Source organism: Zonotrichia leucophrys, chromosome 1 (genome assembly GCF_028769735.1).
Source record: "Zonotrichia leucophrys gambelii isolate GWCS_2022_RI chromosome 1, RI_Zleu_2.0, whole genome shotgun sequence".
In the NCBI taxonomy this organism is placed as follows: domain Eukaryota; kingdom Metazoa; phylum Chordata; class Aves; order Passeriformes; family Passerellidae; genus Zonotrichia; species Zonotrichia leucophrys.
This window is the reverse complement of record NC_088169.1, coordinates 114,130,786-114,141,393: the sequence shown is the minus strand read 5'-3', so window position 1 is coordinate 114,141,393 and position 10,608 is coordinate 114,130,786. Positions and strand designations below refer to the sequence as shown.

General features: G+C 38.7%; 1 long non-coding RNA gene across 1 annotated transcript; it reads right to left on the bottom strand.

The window, feature by feature from the left end:
- Positions 1–4,725: 4,725 nt before the first annotated feature.
- On the bottom strand, positions 4,726–10,100 carry LOC135443570 (uncharacterized). Its single transcript, XR_010439069.1, has 4 exons — positions 9,964–10,100; positions 8,497–8,596; positions 6,312–6,414; positions 4,726–4,791 (listed from the first exon to the last, which is right to left on the bottom strand). It is a non-coding gene; the product is annotated as an uncharacterized LOC135443570 (long non-coding RNA).
- Between the last annotated feature and the right edge of the window lie 508 nt (positions 10,101–10,608).

Sequence of the window (10,608 nt, the reverse complement as noted above, 5' to 3'; positions counted from 1 at the left end):
CAGGCTGTGTGTGATGAGTGGAACCGGTCCCTGCATGCAGCAGCAGCGCAAGGCTCATTGCAGCTCTCAGGTCCCAGTTATGCTTTCAGAAGTGCTCCCTGCTATTATGAAGGCAAATTTGCCCACAGATGTATTTCACCCAGAATGATCCACTTCTCCTATGTGGTGAGCTTTATTGGGGTTTCCCAAGCCTGCCTTTTCCTGAGACTTTTTCCAGGATTTTATGCTTTTGGGAAAATACCTGGATAATGTGCTACAGGATGCTGGATAATCCCCATTATTCCTGCTTTGTAATCAAGCTTCTGCATTTCTACCACTTTCAAAATCCATATTCCTGGGACAACCACATGTTTAAAAGGGAGGGAGGATTTGCATCTTATTTATGCATCCTGTGATTTTAAGTCATGTTGCCTTAAACAGAACCTTTTCCTCTACACTGGACAATGAGAAAAGTATCTTTCAAGGTGACAAAAGCCAATACCTCAACACTCAAGAAAAGAAAGGATTTCTCTACCATTGTTCAAGCATCCTGCTTTGAAGAAATGTGATTGAGAGATGCTTGATCCATCCTATCTCCTCCTGGCTGGTGTGTCCTGGTGAAAACTGAGACCTGTCCTGACCAACTGAGAAGTCTTCAAGAGGTAGAACAGGAAATGTATTTTCTCTGCTTTCAGTTCCTGAAGACAAGGTTGCAGTGACAAAGAGAAAATAATGAAAGCATACTAAGAAGTAAGGAGATGTGGCATGTAGGGCTTGAGCTACCAGTACAAATAACATTGCTCACACATTTGCATTTCACAATTCCCATGAAGAAACCTGGTGCTATTTCTTCACACCACTGAAAAATACAGTAAATTTCCCTTTACTGTTGATTTTTATTTCAAAAGAGCCCATGGAAAGGTGTTTTATGTTTTCTGACAGCAGTAAAATTGAGTCAAATATTTGATTCCAATATGGAATTCCCACTGTCTATTAAGAATTAAGTAGAAAGCTGATTGTAGCACATTTATTTGTTAGAGTGAGATTTCAAAAGACATACTTCACAGTGTGATTCATTTATCTTAAATTAATTCTTTTTCCTCCACAGTGTAATCTTTCCAGGGAGATATCTAACATAGTTTGAACGCACATTCTACTGTAGGGAAATAAAACATATAGGGGAACTAATGTAGTCATATCCCATTTCCATCAGCTCTTTCACCTGTTAACCTCACATTTGTTTCAGCCCAGATCTGCTACAAATGCTGCCATGCTTCTACTCTGTTTTTCTTTCCTGGGACTCTGCTTTGTGTGCTGAAGGCAGAATAAATTCTTTGGTAGCAACTATCTGAATTTATATTTTGTGACCATGTCACACCAGAGCCAGCCAGTGTTCATGTGCCCTTGAGACCACAACAGGGGATAGAATTTCATCCCAGATTTGCAGGTTAAGCTTGAATGTTTTCTAGGTGATAATTTCATACCTAAAGGTGTGAGAACTGCTGTTCATGCTGCATGATGAAACAAAGGTGTGGTTTGGAGGGAGCCTGAGGAGAGGGAATGCTGTATCTTTCTATAAAGTCATATTTAGGCACCCTGGGGACCCAAATTAGAATTTAGGACCTTAGGACCACAGAGCTCAGAAAGAGCCTCACCAGTGGAGCTTTGCTCTTTAAGGAAATTTGTTTTATTGCTCTGGATGCTGAATACCAAACTATCTGCACCAAACAGCAGCAGGAGTGCTGAAAAAGGTGCTGAATGTAAAAGGGAATATTAGGCTGGCATTTTGTGGAAAATCTGGCTTCTAACCTGCGGGAGGCAATGAGGATCTAGGACAGGTGAGTTAAAATCTAATCCTGTCCTTATTACAAGCAAAGGGTTTTTGCCTCATGATTTAAGAGTGATTTGAGAAATACATGGGATTAAAACCTGGAGTTTTCCAGTTCAAATTGACCTTGGGATATTGGTAACTGCAGATCAGATACTCTTTGACCTTTTTTTTCAATGTGGAAAGAGCTGTGGCTTAAGAGGCCACAAAAATATCATTTTCAGAGCAGTTTTGGGCTTTGCCAAGTTTGCATCCACATGCTTCAAGAAAAGGGAGAAAAAGTGAGCAAAATGTGCTGTGACTATTGGAGCCCTGCTGAACAGTCCCACCTGAAAAATGCGTTCTATACAACAGAGAAAAATGGAAACCTGAAACATCAAAATGCCTTGACAGCAATTACACCCTCTTTGCTTTTTTCAAAGCACTTGCAAAAGCAAGCAAAATGAAGAAAAGAGTGGAAAACAGTGTAAATTATGGATTTTTTTTTTCCTGGAAATCTCTGACCAGCCTGGTGCTCTTGTTGGACTATGCTGGCTATAGCTGAGCACCCACACCACTATGACCTGCAGCCATTAGGTTGTAGCTGGAAGAATTATTGAGCTGGAAGAATTATTCTCATGTTACTGGTAAATTGTGCTCAGATTACTCCACTGGAGGCCCAGCTGTGGTTTTATAATGTGCAATTACACTGGGTTAAGTGAGGCTGGTGCTTCCAGGAAACAGGAGCATTGATGGAGTGTCTGTGCTCTGGGAGCAGCAAAGTTTTATTTTGTTTTATTTTATACTCTGTTGAATAATGTGTCTATTTTATATTGAATCCACCAAACTGGGGTGGCAGGAATCTGAGGTGCTTCACCATCACTCTGCCAGTCCTTACCTTCATTACAGATTTACACTTTGGAGCCATCAGCAGAACAATCTGTCAGATCAGAACTGAAGGCTGGTTTTTTTGGCATCTGAACAGAACTGAACTGGTTTTTGGCAATTTTGTGATTTTTTTGGTGTTGATCAGAGCTTCCAAGCAGCTTCTGTCCTTCCTGCTATGAACTCCTGCTTGTTGGAGGAGTCTTCTTGCAGTCTTGGCCTGGCAAATGTGATGTGATCAAATGTCCTTCATGCAGGTAAAGTTCAGCCCACAAATTTGGAGTTAATTCTGTTTTCCTCTCTATCCTCTAACACATTAATCTACTTTCTGCAGAGAACACAAACCACCATCAGTTCAGCATGACAAACCAATAGAAGCACTAAGAAAATATGTAGCATTAGACTTAGTCTAATATTTATTTCAAAATTTTTGGGACACTTACCTGCTAATAAGTGATAGCCAATTTTGACAGATTTCATTGTATCACCCTACAGGAAAAAACAGGCAACTGAATAAAATCCTGTTGGCCCATATTTTACAGATTATTCTTATTTCAAAAGCTTCTTTTCCTTGACCACTGTTTAATGTTGCACTGTAATAGCAGTAATAACTACTTGCTCCAGCAGTTTTCCATGAATTTTTACAAAGTCATTGATGTGAAATTTGACTGGTATTAAACTGCTTTTATCCCACATGTAATTGCTGCAGGCAGGCACCTTTCCCTTCTGCCTCCTAAATTTTAATCACTGTTACACCACATGTAATTAAATACATGCAGGAGGCATGTAATTTAGAGTTTTGAGCCTTGATTACTTAATTTTAAAATGTTTTATGGTGGAATAAAAAAGTTTACAATACTCTAGCCTACAAAAATGTAATCTTGTTGTAAAATATCACTCTAATTGAATTTGCAGCTCCCAGTGACTTCCAAGGTTACTCTCAGAATGCCACTGGTGACAATGGTGAAAGTGGCACAGGTATTAACCCTCCTGGCAATTCCTGCAGTGGCCACTCCTTTAACACATATTTGTGACACTTTTACCCTGTTTGTCCTGGATTTTGCCACTAAAACCCTGTGGGTGTTTTGTTTTCTTTCTCTAACTCCATCTGAGACATCCTTTTGAGGGTGAATTTGCTTCCAAGCCTGACATGAAGCAAAAATAACATAAAAATAAAAACATCTCACCTACTCATCACGTCACCCATCTTTGATTTAAAGAGTGCTCAGAGCAAGTAGGAGCTTTCTTGATGCTTGGCAGATGTGTGACAAGTCAGAGAGTACAAAAGGGAGGCAGAACTTAAATGATCACTTGCCTCAAAATATTGGGACAAACAGACCCATGAGGAATTTTGTCTGTGTTGAAAGAGAAAAGGCTATGGGGCAGCAGCAATTGTGGGAGTTTCAATTCTTCCTGATTGTTTTTCCTTTGACCTGAAGGGAATGGATTCCTTTCCTGGTCTTTGCTCTTCTCTGTTAAGTAAAGCAGAATAAGAAAATGTTTGGGGTTTTTTGGTCTTTGTTTTTTTTTTTTTTTTTTTGTTTGTTTGTTTGTTTGTTTGTTGGGGTTTTTGTTGCTGTTGTTCTTTGGGCTTTTTTTTTTTTTTCATTTTAAATTTCAAAAATTTATCATGGATCATTTTAAAGCTCAGCTTGAACAGCTTTGCACTGGCTGCTGGACACAACCAAGATGCTGCTTTAGACTGGTCCTTGCACAGACCTATCTATGCTATGGCCGTTCTCAGGTTTTTCACACCACCAAAGTTTTGGCAACTTTCTTTTTCCCTACTTTCCTTTCTTGACAGCTCTGTGGGGATTTTTAAAAATACCTCTGTAGTCTTTCTGTGTTTCAGGGTGCTTTTAGGGACTCATCTTGTTGGTGAGTGCAACAGGGACTAAAGAATGCTGTGAAACTTTCAGGGGTATTGTTAGCAAGTTTATGCCACCACACAGGAGCAGTTTGGATGAACTTTTTTAATTCTTAAAGTCCAAAGTTCTAATTAGGTCATCCAATAAAGTAGCTTGAGGTAAACAGCAAAAGCTCTTTCAGACTCCCCTGACTCCAGTGAGAAGAGGGGATTGTTGGCACTTCTGAGGCATCAGACCATCCAGTTTTGTGTCCTACAGGTAAAAAGTGCTATTAGAAAGGAGACAAAAGACCCTTCTCCCTAATCGTGGGAGGCAGAACTAAAGTAAGCAGTGACAAGGGAGATTCAGGCATTCAGAAGTAAGAACAAAATGCTTTCCAGTGGTAAAAATAATGAAAAAACCCAGAATGGCTTGCCTAGGGAAAAGGTTGAGCCTCCACCCTTTGAGATATTTAAGAGCAAGACATAATCAGGTATCTCAAGAGTGGCCTAAATTTTGTTGAGGTTGCCAAACAAAAGGGAAGGTCTGGAGAGAATTCCACAACTTCTTGGAGCTTTATGCATTTGAGCAATGTGTTAGACATAGCTCTGTGCTTATGGATACTTTAACAAAAGATAGGCTGAACATTTTTACACAAATGACTAAATTTTGCAAACTTTTCCCAGTGTTAGTCTGACCAACTTAGGCTACTGAGTTTGCAATAGCAGTAAGATGGTGTTTTTCTTCATAAAATATTAATTTTGGGGTTTTTCTTAAATTTGTTTGCTTTTTTTTTTTTTTGGGAGGGAAACAGGGAAAAAGATTTTTAAACCCACTTCAAATCAGATCACTGCAAAGATATTTCTACAATTTTATAATGCATCTGCAATGTCCAGTGTGAGTCCTGCAATGAGAAAGTCTCAGATACAACAACTACAACCAAACTCTCCATTTAAAACTTACAACTTTCTGCATAATTTGATTGTTTGGGAGAAATTAAAAAAAATCCCTTATGAGATCCTGTAATGAAGGATTTTTTTTTTCTTGAGTGCTAAATGGCAAATTTCTGGGTCAAACGCCTGCCAATTTAATAAGAATTAAAGCAGTGATGTGATAGCTCTGTACATTATTTGCAATTCAGGGAAGCATGAAATTTAGTCCTGCCCTGTGCTGGGTCACTGGCATATTGCTGTGCTGACATTTGGACATGACTGCATTCCTTTCCTCTCTGCCTTGCAAATTAGCAGTTTGGAAATATAAACAGAATTACACAGAGGCAGGCCTGGCAAAAGAGCAGTTCGTCATTCTTATTGGTGTTTTATTTCAGGGTAAAGTATAAATACTTGTATAATATTATAAATATTATGTATTTGAAAGAGGTCTGGAATTCAATAATTAACCTTTTCATTTAAATTACTTAAAATTAATTATTTCATTTAAATGAAAATGGCTTATTTTACACACAATATTGCCATCCTCCATAGTGAAACCATGGCTGAGTGATATCTCTTGTTAGTGCTGCTGTGCAATTCTACCATTGCTATAATCTTTATTAATCTACAGCCTGTGACAAAAGCATGGGCAGGATAAAAATCAGACTTTTATTCCTGGCTCCCAGCCTAATGTAAGGCAAATTTTTAGAATAAAATGAAATGGCACTGTTGAAACCTAAAGTAAAAGTTTCTGCTTATAGAGTCATCTTTCAGTAAGCATGTTTTCATCTTTGATATACTGGAAAATAAGTGATCCTCTTTATTAAAAATATCCCAAGCCAATATAAAAAAATAAAATACCTTCTCCTGTGTCTCTTTTTTCCCATATCAACTTTTCATGGCTCATAGGATACAATCATCTTGTTTGAGATGGATTCTGGAGAACTTATATTGAGAGCTATTACTGGCAATACAAAAAGAAAAAAAAAGACAAAGGAGAGAAAAGAAAAGTGGAATTATTTTTCAGAGTGAGTGGAAACCATCAGCTTTAAAAACTGATCTTAGCATTACACACATCCTTTGGGAACATCCTGTAAGTGCCACAGTTTGAATTTTAGAAACAAAATTTTAATAAATCATGTTCCTAATGCAAGAGTGAGGTTTTTTTCTAATAGGACTTGTTGAAGTATCTTTATGTGTCCTCCTAAGCCTTCACCACTTACTTCATCTTGAAAGATATTGTTGATTTTTTGGTAAGATTTATTTGTATTTCAAGTTAAATGGAACACTTTTAGAGATAAGTAGTTTCATTTGCTCTGTAAAGTGCCAGAAGAGTTTCTTCCAAGAGACTTTCTGCTGCAAACAAAATATTCTGCCAGCATTTGAGACAGCATTAGAGTCAACCAAATTCTTCATCACAGCCTTCAGTGGTAACCAGGTGAGTGAATTTGGGAGAAAAGTAAAGAAAATTTGTGTTCCTTGCAGGGTGGGATAATTTACAGTGGGAGTGTCTGACTCTGTTACAAAAGGTTCTGAGCAGGAGTGAGAGTGATATTCCCTGTCTGTGATGTCGGCCCTTCCCCTGGGTGCAAGTATCACCCTGAAAGAACAGAAATCCAAGTCACAGCTCAGCTGTTTACAACCTGTCACATTTGCCTGCAGTTATGAGGCTCAAATCTTACAAATGCAAATATTTCAGGTGGTTTTCCATTTATGAATGAGGCATTACTGATATGGGCACTGGAGAACCAGCTATGACAATAACCTGACTTTAAAAAAAAAGTATTTTTTCAACCAACACTGTTTGACTTCCATCTCCCCAGCCATCACAACCCTGAAAGCTTTTCAATTATTTTTAAGATTTTCCCCCATAGAGGTTTTTTTTGCCATAAAATAAACATTTCTGCAATAAAATTTGGCGCACTTAAATCAGCCTTCTGTAGGTAAGGACCATATAGCTCATACATATATTAATTATAGAAGCCTGTCTGAACATTAACATACCTGTTATTTAAAATATTAACTATGAAAATGAATATGTGTTTAGATGTGATTTCTGTGTTATGTTTGCATGCATTTGCATGCATTTACTTGTACACAGATGCATGATATTTACCTTGAGTTTACGAATGCTTTCAGTGCCAATCCAGCAAATATTTTATACCCACAATTGAATATGCATCTAAGCAAATGTTGAGCTCATGGATGCATCATTAAGCACATCAAAGGGCCTAACCTTACCAAACAACCTTTTTGGGTTCAAATATTTACCCTGAGCTAATAGGAACATGATGTGCTGACAATGACACTGGAAGTTATTTGTATTTACATAAGTATTAATGGAGTGGTTCAAGGACCCTGCAAAGGGAACTCCATAAATTGGATGCTGTCATCTTTGCAACCTTGCCTGTAATTTTCCACTAGGCAGAAAAATATGATGGTCCAAATCACATTTATTACCAAAGCTGGGTAACAGTGTTGAAGTGACTTTAATATGAATGAGCACTGCATCTTTGAAGCATCACAAATGTCACTTTCTGAAAGGAAGAAAACATTAGTTGGTGGGAGGACACTTTAATAAAATCCCAAATCTGAGGGGAAAAAGAAAAACTTTAATCCAGAGACAGCATGTAGAATCAGGTTGTGCAAATGACTCTTTTTTGGGGGTGTTCCCAAATGAAATAGATCATGATGGGAAAATGGCAATGCTCAGTCAGCCTGGCAGTGTCAGATCTGATTCCCTATTCATTTCCCCTGTTAGAAAGAGTTCAAAATAACTCTTTGCCACTCTATTTTCAGTGCTCCAGCTATTGATCCCCACATATTGCAATATCTCCCTTTTGCCCTTGTGTGTCCTGTACTTATTGTATGTGAGTCTACTAAAAATCAGTGAGGCAGAGAAAATCTTCTTGTTCCTCTGCCATGCCACTGCCCCATGATATCAGCGCACCTTTTTGTCATTCCTTGTGGCCCACCAGAGCCTGTTCATGGCTTCATTTTGAATAAGCAAAAAACACAAAGTAAAGAGCAATACAGGATCACCTACCTGTGCTGTGAGCTGGCCAGAAGTCTGTGCTGGCAGCATTTCAGATTGTCAGCTGCCTGAAATACCTTAGCACCAGTCAGGCAGCCTCTTTGTAGGAAAGCTTTGAAAAAAAACCAAAAAGTGAAATGTTCCAAGAGGCAGCAGGAAGACTTGTGCCCATGCTGCAAGTCACAAACCAAAAAATTGGCATATTCACCGTGTGTAGAGCAATGGAAAATAAAACTTAGCAGCATCTCCAGCTCTGCATTTGCGTGATACAGGAGAGGAGAATTACAAAGCATTTTTTAGCTGTGTTTATAGGGAGGGAAGGTTTTGCAAACTTGACACCCAAGGGATTTTCCCAATTAAGAGTGAAGAACAGAGGCAGTGAGGCTGTGCTGGCAGCAGTACCTCACAGCAGAGGGTCAGAATTTTTAAAAGCATTGCTAGTGAGTGGAATTTGATATTTTCACACAAATATTTGTCAAGATGTTGCAGGTCTCTCTCTCTCTCATGTAAGTCTGTAGCACAAACCCCCACCTGGCATTAGCTCCACCCAGCTTGGAATTTTGCCCTGCTCTCCTCTCACCCAGTGTTTGGGTTGCTGTTTTATAATTTTTAATTTTTGTATTTTTATTTAGTTGCTTTTTCCCTTTATTTGGTTGTTTTTGTGGTGTGGAATCTCTGCAGACCCTCTGAGCTGGCTCCTCCAAACCTGGAGTGCAGCTGGGAGGAGGACTGATAATGCCATTCCCTGATTTTTTCTTTTGTATTTTACTATTTTCCACAGTAAAACTTCTCAGGAAAACAACCTGGAAACTGTGACTGGCACAATGTGGTGCAGATTATTGCTATCTATTCAGTGTGAAAATCCTGCTACTGCATGGGGTCATGATCAGGAAGGAGCTAATGATCACACACACATATTTTATTAATACCACTGTGGCTTTAAGTGTTATAGTCAGTGTGGGCTCACAGCCACTGAGGTGACTTTCATGTTAACCATGTGAAAAACACAGCTTTTTGCTACATAAACAAATCTGAAAACACCACTGCACACCTTTCAGCATTACAAAGATTAATGTTGCTCTCTGTCATTATGAAACAGATTTTTGGAGGAGACTCAATGGAATTATTGGTAGGTGGAAGTAAAGCCCCTTGTGTACCAAATGCAGCTGAGGGTGCAGCCAGCCTGGACCAGACTCCCACTCACAGTGCTTTGAAAGCAGCTGTCTGGAATTAAAGCTCTTGGGGAAAAAAAAAAAAAAAAACAACTTGAAATCAATGCCTTTTAGCTCACTGGGAGATGCTTCAAGTGCTTGTTTTAATTCTGGTCTAAAAGACTTAGGGAGTTGCTTTTGAGAGGGAAAAACAGCCTGCAGAGAAAATGAAATGCCTTAATGCCTCAATTTAGACAATTGCCAAAGTTCAGGCTTAAGAATCAGGTTTTTTACTTTGATCTTCAATTAGGAAAGAAAAGCCACTCACCTTGCTTACAAATTGCTACATTTTGATTTGATTTCCAAGTCATCCCTAAATACAGTCCAAACTGCCCTCTGGATCACATAACTTTCACTGGGTAATTAATTTAAAAGACTTCTGTTGACAGGCTTCCAACACTTTCCCAGTCTATCCATCTTGTAGGCTCAGAACTTTAAAAAGGTACAAAGAGAAATTAATTAACAGTAATTACAAGAAAAAAATGTAATAAGAATCAAAACAAAACCTTCAGGACGCTTCTCCCCCTACAACCTTTTCTTTCCCAATGACAATGTAAAGAAACATAACCTAAATTTTCAGTCAGTTTACCTCCTCTAGAAGAGTCTTCAGTTCATTTAGGAAGAGAAGTTTCCTGGACTGTGTTTTTTGTTTTCCTTTGGACCAGTTTAAACCTGCTCTGGACTGAACACCCAAATGCTGTAAATGCCTCCCATGCAAAACCAGGACACAAAACTCAGCAGAGCTCTCAGTTTAGGAAAGATTTCCTATTTCCACTTCCATGGTGCAAAATGCTGGAAGTGACAATAATGCTTACTACAGACCAAGTGCTTTTTCCCAAAAATGGTTGTGTCAGGGTCAAGAGGTAGAAAAATCTGCAATATCAAGCATTGAATTTGCTGGTAAAGGGCAATG